The 17,179-nt window shown below is 44.8% G+C and overlaps 1 protein-coding gene and 1 long non-coding RNA gene across 7 annotated transcripts in view; one reads left to right on the top strand and one right to left on the bottom strand.

Annotated features, from left to right (window-relative positions):
- LOC139239069 (WD repeat-containing protein 7) overlaps window positions 1-17,179 on the bottom strand; it is a 1,036,818-nt gene that overhangs the window by 208,884 nt on the left and 810,755 nt on the right. The window lies entirely within an intron of this gene.
- The window catches only part of LOC139239106 (uncharacterized), a 34,814-nt gene continuing 23,414 nt past the window's right edge, over window positions 5,780-17,179 (top strand). The window contains exon 1 of the long non-coding RNA XR_011588605.1: window positions 5,780-6,238. This is a non-coding gene — a long non-coding RNA (uncharacterized lncRNA). The remainder of the gene's footprint in view (window positions 6,239-17,179) is intronic.

The raw sequence follows: 17,179 nt of genomic DNA, 5'->3' as shown, positions 1-17,179 counted from the left end.
GGTACAACTTTTAAGACTCCAGTGAAAATACTGCATTTACACAGATCTTAAAAAAAATCTCAGCTACATAAATTCTGCAGCTCAGACTTACTGCAACTGTGATATATTTGCAAGGTATAGCTTGAACAAAAATGAAGGGGGCGGGGTGTCTTCCACTATTCTATATATTCTTTTTACCTCGCAGAGATGAAAAGAACTCCCCCACCCCCTTGAAGGATACTGGTAAAACTCTGATTAGCCACATGCGCAGGCAGTTCCACACAGCATGCTTAATGCAGCGGATTCTAGGGGGATTATCCCTAACGCCGCGGCAGGCCGGGGTGCTGAAATTCGTTTCAGTCAATGCACATAAACTGATGAACACAGCCTGCTGTTTTTCTAGTCAATAAATGTGAATTGAAATAAAAAAAAAGCCACGAGCTCAACATAAAAGCTCTCTTGTGAAGCATGCTTAACATCGCAGACAGAAGCAAGGCAGCTGTGTGCATTTTATTGTGTACATGGTGAATCAAGCACAAAGGGGGCAGCGCAGCAGGGCACCAAGAGGGCAAGACGCACGCTTCATAATACATCTGCTATTTCAACGTCTTCCCTCTGCCCCCACCCCCGTACTGTAGGCTTCACGGATGTAATGCACTATTTTCAATCTAAATCTAGTTATGGATTAATAAGTAAACACTTTCTTGCTTATTATACAATTTATCACATTGAAAATTGCATTGGACTCCTGGAGGCTGCTTGGTGATATATTCGTTACCTGATATTTTGCACGCACAGCAAACCTTATAATCTTTCGGAAGTGAATGTATATTTATAACTTGCTGATCAAAATGACACTTTTTGTTTCTTCAAAAAAAAATCAATTGAAACAGATAATTTCCCATGCAGCAAAGGTAGGAAGGAAAAGGAAAAATCAAGCAGTGTTCTGTGTTATCCCACAAAATGCAGGTTCAGGTCCCAAAATTCTTCAAACAACTTCCCAAATTTCGGGCCAACAATCATGGCAATGCAATGAGCAGAGTCCAACAGCTTCCCTTAGGAAGGGGATGTTTTAAAAAAAAATACAAGAATGCACACAAAATAAGGTGCATGCCAGACTACACCATTTGTGCTCCTCTTTATGAGCAACTCCAGAGTGTCAGTGACAGAGGTCTAGGATTGGGTCACCAGCCTGTCCTCTCAAGTAAGGAACAGTGTTTGGGTGAGAGGAGAATGACAGGGAAATGGAAAATTACATGTGGTAAAAATAAAAAATAAAAAATTGTTGCAATCAATTAACATGGCAATAGATCTACTTTATTTATCTATTTTTTTTAAACGTGTGGTGGCCGTTGCACACCAGCCACCACACGGGCTTGACAGAGCTAGGTCTTAGTCCAGTAGCAAGGATTACCCAAGACTAACTGGAGACCAGCTCTGCTGCACAGACCGAGCGCGCACACATATTGTAGTGTGGGCTGGCCCATGCTGCCCCTGGGCCTTCGCCTCTTCAGGGTCCCAGATTCACGCCTCTCCTGGGCCCCGGTCACTTCCCTCTACGGACTCTTGCCGCTCCTTCTGCAATCAGTGACCTGGCTTGGTAGCCGTCGCCCTCCAGCAGCAGCACGCCGCAACATGCTGCATCCACCAATGGCCCCGCCTGCTGATGGTCTTGCTGATGGGTCATTGGAGGGAGCAGCATGCGCCGGCCTGGCCCGGAAATTTGCACGGTCCCAGCCTGCAATACCATCAGCAGCTGGGGCCATTGGAGGGAGCAGCGTGCGGCGGCATACCACTGCAGGGGGCAGTGCGTGCTGCTGCAGGAGGGCGACGGCTACGAAGCCAGGTCGCTGATTGCAGTGCAGGTAAGCAGGAGGGGCGAAGGAGCAGCAAGAGTCCGTAGATGGAAGTGACCGGGGTCCAGGAGAGGCGTGAATCTGGGGCCCAAAAGAGGCGAGGGCTCAGGGGCAGCACGGGCCAGCCCACACTGCGATATGTGTGCGTGCTGGGTTTGTGCAGCAGAGCTGGTCTCCAGTTAGTCTTGGGTAATCCTTGCCACTGGACCAAGATCTAGCTCTGTCAAGCCCGTGTGGTGGCTGGTGTGCACCCACAGGCATCTTCCACCCTTCACGATGTAGTTCGGGATCTGGAATATTAAGTCCTTCATTGGAACACCTGTGAACTCATCCCTTTTTGGCGTGGAAGCAAGTCATCCTCGTTTCGAGGGACTGCCCATGATGATGATGATGATTTATCTATGTAGTTATTAGTATGTTTCCTTGAAGTCAAATGGATAACACATGCATTCTATTTTCCAACATTTAATGAAAAAATAAATGACGGAAGAGCACGGAGCTGGTATAATGAGAAAATAAGTCTTTGCTTAATTTTGTTCAAGAAGAGTGTCAGTGCACGAAGTTGAAAATAAATGTGTAATAAATAAAGTGGTTATTAATGCATTATTCTGAGATAATGCTTACGGTACTGATTTTAATGCGCTTGTTGTCCTTTGGGAGGGGCAGGTCTGCTGAGCTAAGACCAGGGCGAATTTCCAAATATTCATAATGTATACTTCAGACGTCATGGTGTACTGGAGTGCCAATGCACGGGGCTGTAACCTTGGGGAATGTAGCTTCAATCCACATGGTGCTGAGTTGCTGAAATTAGTTGTATTGCTGTGTGAAGACACCGAGTGCAGCACATACTTTCTCCCGATCAAGGTAGTGCATCTTTTGAAGTTACATGGATTATTTTAGGACCGAATAGAAGGGGCATTTGCTTCAAGAGTTCTTTGCTTAAGAATTCATAGCAATACATTGCTATTAAGAACTAGTTGGTTTATTAGCAAAAGATTTAACAATCACACTACACATTATCAGTTCAGCCACCAGGCTCACAACCATCTGCCTCATCGTGGATCCCCCGAACCCAACTGGCTGGGGTTCTATTGAGACTTGTGAACATCACGTGACTGGCTAAGTCACTCCCTACTCAACAGCTCTACAAACCTGTAAACGTACTCACACCTAGACCAAAATGACAAAATATTAAATATACTGATCTTGCCTATTTTTATAATACTTATTTTTTAATTGATCAATCAATTTTCACTTAACTCAGCATCAGCTCCAAATATGCTAACAATTTGCCTCTTGACAATACCATTTTGGAGGAATGCATCAAATAGAAAATCTCAAAATCCTCACCTCGCATCTATAGAATTGAGCTGTTTCAATTCTGCACCACAGTCAAAGTCCGATCTTTAGGATAATTTTTCATTATGTACAGAGCTAAAATTCCTTGACTGTCTAATTTAAATTGACCGATGAGAAACCCCATAAATTGTTAAATCCCAGTAAAGAAAACTTTCAAATGAGGGCTATTTACGGTTGGAGACCGGCTGTGAGCAATATTAATGCCCCTTATTAAAAAGGTAAAAGAGAATATAGTTATACTTTTTTATAAACTTACTAAAAGCATGTTACATATTATAAGCAAGAAAATGTTAAGGAAGTTAGTCTTAAATGACTTTGGATTGACCTAATTGATGTTTTTGAGATTACGAAGGGCACTGACAAATTATTTACTATGGTGAAGGGGTCAAATACTAATGAAGTTAAAAATGTGGATGTTAGGAATAAGAAAGGGAGGATGGCAGAACTTCTCTTTAAAAAGGTATAAGGCCTGTGGAATAAGGTATCAGGGAAGGCCATTAGGCAGGTATATTTCTGGAGAGAGAATGAATTGAGTTGAGTTAGGTTGATGATGCTAAAATCACTTAAAAAGGGATGGGGGCTTGTTGCTTCCTGCTTCTAACATATCTTATACTCTTAAACCATATTAGTTAGTGGAGAACAGCAGCATACAGCATTAATTGTTTTTGTGAGGAAGACCTTGATATTTCACATGACTTTGTTATTCATGACTTAGCGGGTCACCCTCGGTTGAGGAATAAATCTTGTATTCCAACAGTTCATCGAGTATCCTCTATATATACACCACATTTTAAATAAATTACAGCATTAACTATTGCAGCTGCCGTCTTAAATGATATATGTAGAATTTATCTTTCATGTGAGGTTGTTAATTTTACAGATGCTTCAAGATCAGCAACGAGAGGAAAATAATTATGACTTCATCTTAAGCCTTCTTAAGGTTATATTCATTAAAAATATAATTTTTTTTCCAATTATAGCCTTCATATCAAAGACAGATTTTGTGTGGCTTTTGTAGTTGTATCACAGTGCTACTGGTTCCTGTATTTTAGCTCTACAATCAGATCAGATCAATGCAGTGTTGTGCTGAACCTTTAACAAAGACTATGTAAATGAATTCTTACATGACATAATTAAAGTCGTGTAACAATATTCAAATACTCTTTCTACAGATGAGTCAAAATACTTTAATAAAAACATTTACTTTAAAGGACTAATGAAAATTGCACCCGAAAGTAATGACCATATATTATATTAGCTGAAGGAAGGATAGTGCATCTATTTACCTGTTTCAATGAAGGTTTTTTTAATACATAGAATGTACAGGCTATTCGGCCCATACCAGTGTGTATGTTCCACAAGAGGCTCCTCCCATCCCTCTTCATCTAACCATATCAGTATAACCCTCTATTCCTTTCTCCCTCATGTGTTTATCTAGCTTCCCCTTAAATGCATCTATGCAATTAGCCTCAATTTTTTGGTGTAGTGTTTATTTTGAGTAACAGATGAACAGAAAATAAATACTCCACTGGTACTATTCAATATTTGATAGAAGGGGCTGAAGATGCATCTCATTATAGGATGCTAGAAGTATTCAGCTCCTCGATAATCTTTTATTATCCTCTCACCTCCATTTATAGTGTTCATTACATTGTGATTTTAAAAAGTATATTTAAAATAAACACTATAGAGAGATTTTATGCGTAACTTTTTCTGCTGGATATTAAATGGGTGGGACAAAGTCCGTAACAAGACTGTATAATTGTTTATGGGCAAAATGTTTAAGAGCCAAGTGGCATTTTCCCAATGCTTACATTCTGATACTATATAAATAATGTGCAATGAGTTTAATGGAGTGTTTTAAATCTAGAGTTCTGCTGACATTGCTAAACCGTTCTTGCAGTTTATAACTGCTTGACTGAATTATATCTGTGTGATGAGTCACTTAATTTGCAATATATATTCTTGCATAAATTGTGCAAATATATATACACATATAAAATTTACTTTTTAGCAAATGCCCATTCAGGAGAAAAAATAACAGATTCCATTATCACAGGGCTATGGGTAAAGAGCAGGGGAATGGGGCCAGTAGGATAGCTCTTTCAAAGAGCCAGGACAGGCCAAATGGCCTCAGTTTGTGCTGTATCATTCTATGACTTAGAGCCTACTGGTATTTTGAAGTATAAAGATATATATTTCTCGTACAAATGACATTACACTTCATATTATCATACCCACAGTTATTAGCCATTGTGCATTATTCCATGCAACATATCAGATATATGTATTCCCCAATAATCTAAAGAAAAATAATTATTTTATGCGGTGGTATCCATTGTGTGATGCAAATAATCTTTACCAATGTTTCCTCTGCGTAGCCCTCATCCTCCTGATACTACAGATGAAGATATCACAATAAACTGCTTCAAAACACTGAAAACAGTCGACGTGCTAAATATGTCCAAGCTTTTTCATGACAAGTGCTACAATAATTTATTTTGCAACAAATTAGTTTAAACTCCAACTGTAAAAATCCACAGGTGTTAAACTACTGCACAGATGTATTCCTGTCCCACGGGCTGAGTAAAAAGTAGTGATTCCATCTCAGGCGTTGTACTTCTGGCTTGCAATATTACCTAGGCACTTTGCCTTGTACACTTCTCTCTATGATGTATTATTGGGCCCAATTTTCTCCAACCTCTTTTTTCGGCGCACTTACCTTAAATGCACCGACTTTGCGTGCTGGAAACGGCGCCGAAAAAAAGGGGCCCCATCCTGCCCGCTCTGCCGAGTCTCCGGTGTCCCAGCGTGACGTAGCTAGTGAAGTGGGGGGGGCGGAGAAACAGGCCAGCGCAGAAAGCACTGCCAGCAGCTGCGCGCATGCTCCTGCCTTCCCCAGCGTGTCCTGTGGGCTGTGAGCAAGACCCAATGCTTGCAGCCCCTATCCCCGGCCGAAAGGAAGCCCCGATCTTCGACGCACCCTATCCCCGGCCGAGTGGCTTCCCGCACCGGCTGGCTGGCCCGCTGACTTCCTGGCTGAGGTAGAACTTCAGTTTTACTTTTATTTATTGATGGTTGTGCTTGAGAGTTTTGATTGGGGGCGGGGGGGGGGAGGAGAAGGAGAGTTTTTTTGGGGGGGGGGGGGGAGAAAAAAAAAAAGAGTGTTTTGATGGCGGCGGTGGGGGGGGTGCAGGAAGAGTGTTTTGATGAGGGGGGGAGGGGGAGAGAGAAAGAGTGTTTTGATGGGGGGGGGGACTTTAAATAAAAAAACTTGATTCTGGCATAAAGGTAGGGCTTGTATTTTTTATTTGTTATTGATTGATTGCGTATTACTTTTTGTGCTTTGTTTGGTGCTTTGTAAGTGTTGGTGCTTTAAATGTACTAACCTGCACCGAATTCTTAACTGCCCGCAATGTTTTTCAGAGCTGGCCACATACGCTGACCTAAGTCGATTTGGAGTAAGTTTTTGCTGGCCAAAGTGGCATAAATGGCCAAAACTGGCGTAAGTGTCTGGGAACGCCCCCTTTTGAAAAAAAAACTGAACTAAAAAAAAAATCATACTTAACTGACTTACTCCGGAGCAAGTTTTTTGGGGGAAAATGGCACTTTTTAAACTTACGCCAGAAAAAACAACTTACTCCAAAAAAATTGATGCAAGTCATGGCCAAAATTGGGCCCATAGACAGAACTTCTCTGGAGTTATAAAAAGCTGCTGCTTTTGAGCACTTAATTCTGAGTTTTCTTCAAAAAGGCCATTTTATAGATGTCTATTTGAACAAAACATGTATGGTTGCTCTCGCAGATCAGTTACTCAATTTTAAAACCTCACAATTTGAAACCAACTAAATTGAAATATTCCGATCTTCATACTATCAATTTCCCATTTGCATCAAATACTGAACAAGACTGTGATTATGCGACTACTTTGTTTATTTTGGTGCTACAGAAACATTTTGTTGCCACCACATTTGCTTTAATATACTGAGGTGCTCACTGCACAATAAAATATATTGTATTTAAATTCAAATTGATATATAATGCAAAAGTATTCTGCAAAATTATATTTTACAGCACATGCAGGCTCCTATTTTTCACTTGTTGAATTTTTGGCACCGCACATGTTAACGTATGATTTTTTTTGTGTACGGTTTGGCCAAAGAAATATTTGAATTTGGCACAGCGCTGCCCGAAGTTAGTCTGGGTGAGAGGGGCCGGAGCATCAAGTCTGCACTAAAAACTCTCTGGGCATGTGCGAAATGCTAAAGTTGCCAGGGCAACCAGAGACACTGAAGCCCGCTCCCCCCTGAAAGGACTGCGACCCTACCACTGCTGAAAGGGCCACAAAGGATCTCTCTTCCCCCGTTGGACCCACAGCCACCGCTCTCCCCCGCCCCCGGCTGGACCCGTGACCACCGCCCCCCCCTGGACCTGTGACCATCGCCCTCCCCCCCCTCCCCCCCCCCCCCCCCCCCCAACCCCCGGACCCGTGACCACCGTTCCCCTCCGGCTGGACCCGTGATCACCGCTCCACACCTCCCCCCCCCCCCAGACCCGTGATCACCGCTCCCCCCCAGCTGGACCCGTGACCACCGCTCCCCCCCCCGCCCCCCCGGACCCGTGACCACCGCTCCACCCTGGCTGGACCCGTGACCACCGCTCCCCCCCCCACCCGCCAGACCCGTGACCACCGCTCCCCCCGGCTGGACCCGTGACCACCGCTCCCCCTGGCTGGACCCGTGACCACCGCTCCCCCCAGCTGGACCCGCTCCCCCCGCCTGGAACCATGACCACCACCACCCCCCCCGGCTGGACCCGCGACCACCGCTCCCCCCGGCTGGACCCGCTCCCCCAGGCTGGACCCATGACCACCGCTCCCCCCCGGCTGGACCCGTGACCACCGTTCCTCCCAGCTGGACCCTTGATCCCCGCTCCCCCCAAGCTGGACCCATGACCACCGTTCCCCCCGGCTGGACCCGCGACCAACACTCCCCCCGGCTGGACCCGCGACCACCGCTCCCCCTGGCTGGACCCGCGACCACCGTTCCCCCCGGCTGGACCCGCGACCAACACTCCCCCCGGCTGGACCCATGACCACCGCTCCCCCTGGCTGGACCCGCGACCACCGCTCCCCCCGGCTGGACCCGCGACCACCGCTCCCCCTGGCTGGACCCGCGACCACCGTTCCCCCGGCTGGACCCGCGACCACCGTTCCCCCCGGCTGGACCCGTGACCACCGCTCCCCCCGGCTGGACCCGCGACCCCCGCTCCCCCCGGCTGGACCCGCTGCAATCCCGGGCCAAAAGGCCCTCCCGCTCCCAAACTTCAACCCACAGGGGGAACGGGGGGGGAGCAGTCCTTTAGGCCCGGGATTGCAGCGGGTCCAGCCGGTGGGGAGCAGTTCTTTAGGCCCGAAAGTCTTCTTCCCTTGCTCCAAAAAAAGTTCCCTGTGGGGAAAAAAAAAAGTATTTTATTGTGTATTCTTATTTCCTCACTCCTGTCCTCTTGTGCGCGCGCTGATTCCTTAAGTTGACGTATGTTTTTTTTTGGTGGGGCTTTTGGGAAGTGCACGCTGTGCTGAAAAAAATCGTGAATGGCCAAAATCGATTATGTCCACAAAAACGGTGCCAGATCCTGTTTTACATATGAATATAGAAAATAGGAGCAGGAGTAGGCCATATGACCCCTCGAGCCTGCTCCGCCATTTAATACAATCTTGGCTGTTCTGATCATGGACTCAGCTCCACTTCCCTGCCCGCTCCCCATAATTGTTTCTTGTTTAAGAAACTGTCGATTTCTCTCTTAAATTTATTCAATGTTCCAGCTTCCACAGCTCTCTGAGGCAGTGAATTCCACAGAGTTACAACCCTCTGAGAAGAAATTTCTCCTCATCTCGTTTTTAAATGGGTGGCCCCTTATTCGAAGATCATGCCCCCCAGTTCTAGTCTCCCCCATCAGTGGAAACATCCTCTCTGCATCCAACTTGTCAAGCCCCCTCGTAATCTTATACATTTCGATAAGATCACCTCTCATTCTTCTGAATTCCAATGAGTAGAGGCCCAACCTACTCAACCTTTCCTCATAAATCAACCCCCTCATCCTCGGAATCAACCTAGTGAACCTTCTCTGAACTGCCTCCAAAGTATATCCTTTCGTAAATATGAAAACCAAAACTACACGCAATATTCCAGGTGTGGCCTCACCAATACCCTGTATAGCTGTAGCAAGACTTCCCTGCTTTTATACTCCATCCCCTTTGCAATAAATGCCAAGATTCCATTGGCCTTCCTGATCACTTGCTGTACCTGCATACTATCCTTTTGTGTTTCATGCACAAGTACACCCAGGTCCTGCTGCACTGCAGCACTTCGCAATCTTTCTCCATTTAAATAATAACTTGCTCTTTGATTTTTTTCTGCCAAAGTGCATGACCTCACACTTTCCAACATTATACTCCATCTGCCAAATGCCCACTCACTTAGCCTGCCTATGTCCTTTTGCAGATTTTTTGCATCCTCCTCACATATTGCTTTTCCTCCCATCTTTGTATCATCAGCAAATTTGGCTACATTACACTTAGTCCCTTCTTCCAAGTCATTAATATAGATTGCAAATAGTTGGGGTCCCAGCACTGATCGCCAACCAGAGAATGAACCATTTATCCTGACTCTCTGTTTTCTGTTAGTTAGCCAATCCTCTATCCATGCTAATATATTACCCCCAACCTCATGAACTTTTATCTTGTGCAGTAACCTTTTATGTGGCACCTTGTCAAATGCCTTCTGGAAGTCCAAATACACCACATCCACTGGTTCCCCTTTATCCACCCTGTTCGTTACATTCTCAAACAATTCCAGCAAATTTGTCAAACATGACTTCCCCTTTATAAATCCATGCTGACTCTGCCTGGCCGAATTTTGATTTTCCAAATATCGTGCTGTTGCTTCTTTAATAATGGACTCCAACATTTTCCCAACCCACAGATGTTAGGCTAAATGGTCTATAGTTTTCTGCTTTTTGTCTGCTTCCTTTTTTAAATAGTGGCATTATATTTGCAGTTTTCCAATCTGCTGGGACCTCCCCAGAATCCAGGGAATTTTGGTAAATTACAACCAATGCATCCACTATCCCTGCCGCTACTTCTCTTAAGATCCTAGGATGCAAGCCATCAGGTCCAGGGGATCTATCTGCCTTTAGTCCATTATCTGACTGAGTACCACCTCCTTAGTGATTTTGATTGTGTTAAGTTCCTCCCCCCCATAGCCCCTTGACTATCCACTGTTGGAATATTGTTAATGTCCTCTACCGTAAAGACTGATACAAAATATTTGTTCAGCGTTTCTGCCATCTCCCTATTCCCCATTACTAATTCCCCGGTCTCGTCCTCTAAGTTTTGACTCGGGTCGGCGCTAAAATGTTTTCACGCCAAAAAAGGTTTGGACACCAAAAAACCGCGCACAATCGTGGTGAAAATAGGGGCAATTGTCTTTTAGATTACATGAGCACTAGTCCGCCTGACTAAAAGTAATCATGATATTACATAGCATTACAAACTTAGGATACTTTGTTTTCAGGCATAGTATATGATGCTCTTCAGTATCAGATCAGTTTGCTAACTATAAACCCAAAATGGGCTCTGCTCTTGCAATGAAAAGAATAAAATATGAGCAATTTAATAATATGCTATAAAATGTAGCTTGTTTAAAATATTACTGCAGGATTCATGAAGTTTGTATTGTTGCTAAATATACAGATATGGATCTTACTATTTCATAAACTCAAGAGGAGACTCATTGGGGTAGAAATTAATCTTGGACAGCAGTGCAAAGTGTGCACTTGTGAATTGGCACTGGAGTGCAAAACAGGCAGCCAATTCACTGGTGGCCATTTTGCACAATTCATCAAAGAATCATGGGGCTAGAACCTCCACTTTTGTGTTTATCTCCCAAAAATGAGCTTTATTTCCGGCGTGGGCGTTAAAAAAGGGTTTTCAGATCAGCAGCTTCTTGCCCATTCTCAAAAAACCTAGTTTCCATTTTTGAAAATGGGTGTTACCGCGAGCGATATCAAATGGGCGGTAACATTCATTTTTTTTGACATTCTGCCGTAAAGTGTGGCCGTCCTTATCAACGGCATGGCAACGCTCGATTCCGGAGGTCAAGGGTCATCATGATATGCGCAGAAGAGGAGACAGAGAGAGAGGGAGTTCAGAGGCACTGAAAGTCTGTGTGGCTGTGGTGCGTGTTGTCTGGCTGTTGTGGGAGGCACGACGGAGATTCACCAGTAGCAAAAAGTCGACTAAGCACCAAGAACATAGTTGGCACTGAGTTTTTGTCCAACAAATAAGAAATAAAATGGAAGGGATGGAGGATGCTCTGGAGCTGGTAGCCAGGAACACTGGTGGCAGAGGGCTCCCAGTGGTCCCAGAGCACGGCACTGCACCCCAAGGTGCCGCACCCCCATTGCCAACTACACGAGAGCCAGCAGCAACATCTTCCTTCTGGCTCGGAGCATGTTCCCACCTCGGCCCGTCCTCTCCCGTATCCATCCAAGCAGCGCTTCAGCCGTCACCCTCCCTTCCAATGAAGCTTTGCCTGAGGACCTTCTCGGCCAGGTGGCTTGGAGTCAAGAAGGGAAGGGGAAGGAGTAGAGGTGGGGAGGAGAAGTGGGAGTGGGGTTGGTTTGTACAGAAATAATGATTTCAGACTAATGTTCGGTTAAAAATGTTTTTTTTATTTAACAAAACCTTGCTGCACATTGGCTCAGATAGCTGCACCATTACACACTGGTGATTCCTTCATCACACTTAACTTCAATCAAGTTAAATTTTAACTGTCACCAAGGTGATGCCCACCATTGATGTATGACCTGGACACCCAACAGTGAGTCAGCCTTGTAAATAACACCAATGTTCTTTCAGGCAAAGCGATCATTGATGAGCTCCTGACGTAAGGCTCTTGCAGCTATCATGCCACCATGGGTCCTTTCACGCGGTCTACAGGGGAGTGGGAGCATGGCTTCAGCATCAGCCTGATTGTCTGGGCCGATGTCAGCGTCCGCTTCCTCATCCTCCTCTTCCTTTCTCTGGTGAGGTGGACTGTCAGACTCATCGGGCAATTCTTGTCCCCTCCTGATCGCCAAGTTGTGCAGCATGGAGCACACCACCACGAATTGAGCTACCTGCTCAGGGTGATATTGGAGCTCGCCTCCTGAGTGGTCCAGGTATCTAAAGCGCTGCTTCATCACTCCAATGGTTTTCTCCACGATATTGCAAGTTGCTCTGTGGCTCTCGTTGTATCGCCTCTCGGCTTCGGTGTGGGTGTCACGCAGGGGGGGTCATTAGCCGGGTGGCGAGGCCATATTCTTTGTCACCAAGCATCCAGCATTGACCTTGTGGCTCATTGCTAAACAAGTCAGATACAGTGCTCTCACGCAGGATGTGAGCATTATGGATGCTGCCCAGAAATTGAGCATTCACTGCCAGTATAATTTGCTGGTGGTCAACCAGTTGGACATTCAGGGAGTGGAATCCCTTGTGGTTCCTGAAAAACTCTGCATCCTGAAATGGTGCTTGCATCGCGATGTGTGTACACAGTCTGTTGCTCCCTGCACCTTGGGAAAGTTTGCAATTCTGGAGAATCCTAGAGCCTTCTCACTCTATGCCTTCCTGCTCATAAGGAAGCTGATCAAGTCCCTCCTGTGTGCGTACAGGGCTTCAGTGACCTGTCTAATGCAGCGATGTGTGGCATGCTGAAAAAGTCCGCAAAGCCAGCTGTGGCCTGAAAAGAACCTGAGGCGTAGAACGACAGTGCCGCGGTGACTTTAACCTCGATGGACAGTGCAGTACTGATGTGCTGGCAAGCTGCAGATCAGTCCTTATCAGCTGGCATACCTCAATGATAACCATTTTGTGGAAGCGCAGTCTGTGAAGGCAGGTGGTGTTGGGTAAGTCGAGGTAAGAATGCTTCTCCGTGTACTTGCGGAGGGTGTAACGTCTGGTCCTCGTCATCTGTCTGTCATGTCTTACATTGGGCATATAATACAGTGGAGCGTTCCTCTGGCGATGTTGAGTCTGCTGCATGTAATTGGTCATCAAGAGAGGGTGAGAAAGGACAGGCCCCATTGCAGTAGTTCTCTGTGTTCCACGATTGGTCACAAACAAGTAATTCCCCGACGAAGACACCTCTTCAATTCCAATCGATCACAGTATGGTCAAGATGTTTTTACAGATGTTCTCATCAACTCTAACGACCTGCAGAGTACATCCGAACTCCACCAAGATTGAAGCACAGCAGCCTTTTAAAGGACGTGACATGTGATCTAGAACATGGCGTTCATAACGCTGTGATTCATTCCGGTCAGTTCCACTTTTTCTGGGCGTTCTTTGGGCGAGCGATATTGTGGGCAATATGTGAGCGAGGTGGTGAAATTGACGCAGGGCGATCTCATGGCCGCTAGTTTCGGTAAATATGCTCTTTACGACAAAAAAAAGTGGGGCGGGCGTTAATATTGAATCACGGCATTAAATCCGTGCGAACAGTAACGCTGGGCGATATTATGGGCGTTGAAGTCGCCCATTCTGTTGATTCTGCCCAAAAAATGTGGGCGGGTGGTAATATTTTTTCCCGGCATTAAGCACATGGGGAAAGTAACGCTCGGCAATAAGTTTCCGAAAAATGCCCGTCAGTTTCCATTTTGTGCCAAAATGGTCGATATCTGGGCGTTATACGTCATTTCAGCGGTAAAACGGGCATTACATGAGCGTTAAGGATGCAAAAAAAGTGGAGGTTCTAGCCAGTAGAAATTCACAGCACAAAGGAGGCCATTTCGGCCCATCATGTCCGCGCCGGCTGACAAAGAGCTAACCAGCCTAATCCCACTTTCAGCTCTTGGTCCATAGCCCTATAGGTTATAGCACATCAAGTGCACATCTAAGCACTTTTTAAATATGGTGAGGGTTTCTGCCTCTGCCACCCTTTCAGGCAGTGAGTTCCAGACTTGCACCACCCTCTGGGTGAAAACATTTCCGCTCAAATCCCCCCTCTAAACCTCCTACCAATTACTTTAAACCTTGGCCCCGTGATTGTTGACCCCTAAGCTAAGAGAATTAGGTCACTCCTATCCACTCTATCCAGGCCTTTCATAATTTTATACACCTCAATAAGGTCTCCCCTCAGCCTCCTCTGTTCCAAAGAAAACAAACCCAGCTTATCCAATCTTTCCTCATAGCTAAAATTCCCCAGTCCAGGCAGCATCCTCGCAAATCTCCTCTGTACCCTCTCTAGAGCAATCACATCTTTCCTGTAATGTGGTGTAGAACTGCACGCAGTACTCTATTTGTGGCCTAACTAGTGCTTTATACAGTTCAAGCATAACCTCTCTGCTCTTGTATTTTATGCCTTGGCTAATAAAGGCAAGTATTCCATATGCCTTTTTAGCCACCTTATCTACTTGGCCTTCTCCCTCCAGGGATCTGTGGACATGCACTCCAAGGTTCCTCTGTTCCTCTCCACTTCTCATATCCTATCATTTAATGTGTATTTCCTTACCTTGTTATCCCTCCCCCAATGCATTAACTCACACTTCTCCAAATTGAATTCCATTTGCCACTGTTCTGCCCACCTGACCAGTTCATTGATATCTTCCTGCCGTCTATAGCTTTCTTCCACACAGCCAATTTTTGTATCATCTGCAAACTTCTTAATCATACCCCCTACATTCAAGTCTAAATCATAGATATATACCACAAAAAAGAAGTACTGAGCCCTACGGGACCCCACTCGAAACAGCCTTTCAGTCACAAAAACACCCAGCAACCATTACCCTTTGCTTCCTGCCTCTGAGCCAATTTTGGATCCACTTGTCTTGGATTCCATGGGCTTTTATTTTCGCGACCAGTCTGTCATGTGGGACCTTATCAAAAGCCTTGCTAAAATCCATATACACTACATCAAACGCACTACCCTCATTGGTCCTCTTTGTTACCTCTTCAAAAAATTCAATCAAGTTACTCAGACTTGACCTTCGGTAAAATGGGACTAAAGGTGGACAAGTCCCTTGGACCTGATGGCTTGCCTCCCTGGGTCTTAAAAGAAGTGACTGCAGAGATAATGGATGCATTGGTTGTAATCTACCAAAGTTCCCTGGATTCTGGAGAGGTGCCAGCATATTGGAAAACTGCAAATGTAACGCCCCTATTTAAAAAAAGGAGGCAGACAGAAAGCAGGAAACTAGACCAATTAGCCTAACATCTGTCGTTGGGAAAATGCTGGAGTCCATTCTTAAGGAAGCAGTAGCAGGACATTTGGAAAAGCATAATACAGTCAAGCAGAGTCAGCATGAAAGGGAAATCATGTTTGACAAATTTGCTGCAGTTCTTTGAGGATGTAACGAGCAGTGTGGATAAAGGGGAACCAACGGATGTTGTGTATTTGGATTTCCAGAAGACATTCGATAAGGTGCCATGTAAAAGGTTACTGCACAATATAAAAACTCACGGGGTTGGGGATTATATATTAACATTGATAGCAGACTGGCTAACTAACAGTTGGGATAAATGGGTAATTTTCCGGTTGGCAAAAGGTAACGAGTGGGGTGCCACAGGGATCGGTGCTGGAGCCTCAACTATTTACAATTTATATTAATGACTTGGTTGAAGGGACCGAGTGTAATGTAGCCAAGTTTGCTGATGATACAAAGATGGGTGGGAAAGCAAGTTGCGAGGAGGACACAAAGAATCTGCAAAGGGATATAGACTGACAAAGTGAGTGGGCAAACATTTGTAAGATGGAGTATAATGTGGGAAAGTGTGAGGTTATGCACTTTGGCAGGAAAAATAAAAAAGCAAATTATTTAAATGGAGAGAAATTACAAAATGCTGCAGTAGAGGGGGACCTGGAGGTCCTTGTGCATGAAACACAAAAAGTTAGTATGCAGGTACAGCAAGTAATCAGGAAGGCATCGATGACGAGGTCCAACACCGCCTTCAGTGTGCCAGTGCAGCCATCGGTTGCCTGAGGAAGAGAGTGTTTGAAGACCAGGACACATTTGAATAAATCAGGAGAAAGTTTGGCATCAAAGTCATATGGCAGGAAGAGAGACTTGGTTAAAATCTGTTTCTATTCTAGCACAATATGAGGATTCGTCCATACTAATAACGATCCTTATTGTATGTAATTTTGGTTTACAAACAAGCTTTGTTGTCCCAATCTATACAACAGGATTTCACTGCATCTGCTCACACTTTACTTCAGGACCATAGTCTACATCACATATATAAAAAGCATTGATAAAATAAAATTAAGGTGACAGTGGTACTTTAAAGCATCACAATTATCCTTATATAATTTGCAAGTGCTGAGCTGTGCCAGATCTCACCAACAAATTATACTGAGACCCATAAGGAGGAAAACTCAATTTCCCACTATGGTAACAGAATATTCTGGGGTATTTGCCATTTCGGAAGGATAGGCATCAAGGAAAAGGAAGTGGGATAGCTCTGTTAATAAAGGGATGAGAGCTGTGCAGTAGTGAGAAATGATATTGACTCAGAAGATCAAGATGTAGAATCAGTTTGGGTGGAGATAAAAAAATAATAAGTCACTGATGGGAGGCCCCCTAATAGTAGCCACACTGTAGGACAGAGTATAAATCAAGAAATAATGGAGACTTGTAAGAAAGGTACGGCAATAATCATGGGCGATTTTAATCTTCATATTGATTGGACAAATCAAATTGGCAAAGGTAGCCTTGAGGAAGAGTTCATAGAATGCATTCGGGTTGGTTTCTTAGGCCAATACATTGTGGAACCAATCAGGGAGCAGACTATTTTAGATCTGGTCATGTGTAATGAGTCTGGATTAATTAATGATCTCATAGTAAAGGATCCTCTTGGGAAGACTGATCATAGCATGGTAGAATTTCAAATTCAGTTTGAGGGTGAGAAAGCTAGGTCTCAAACTAGTGTATTGAACTTAAATAAATGC

Source organism: Pristiophorus japonicus, chromosome 2, assembly GCF_044704955.1.
Source record: "Pristiophorus japonicus isolate sPriJap1 chromosome 2, sPriJap1.hap1, whole genome shotgun sequence".
NCBI lineage: Eukaryota > Metazoa > Chordata > Chondrichthyes > Pristiophoridae > Pristiophorus > Pristiophorus japonicus.
This window is presented reverse-complemented; position numbering and strand designations above follow the sequence as displayed.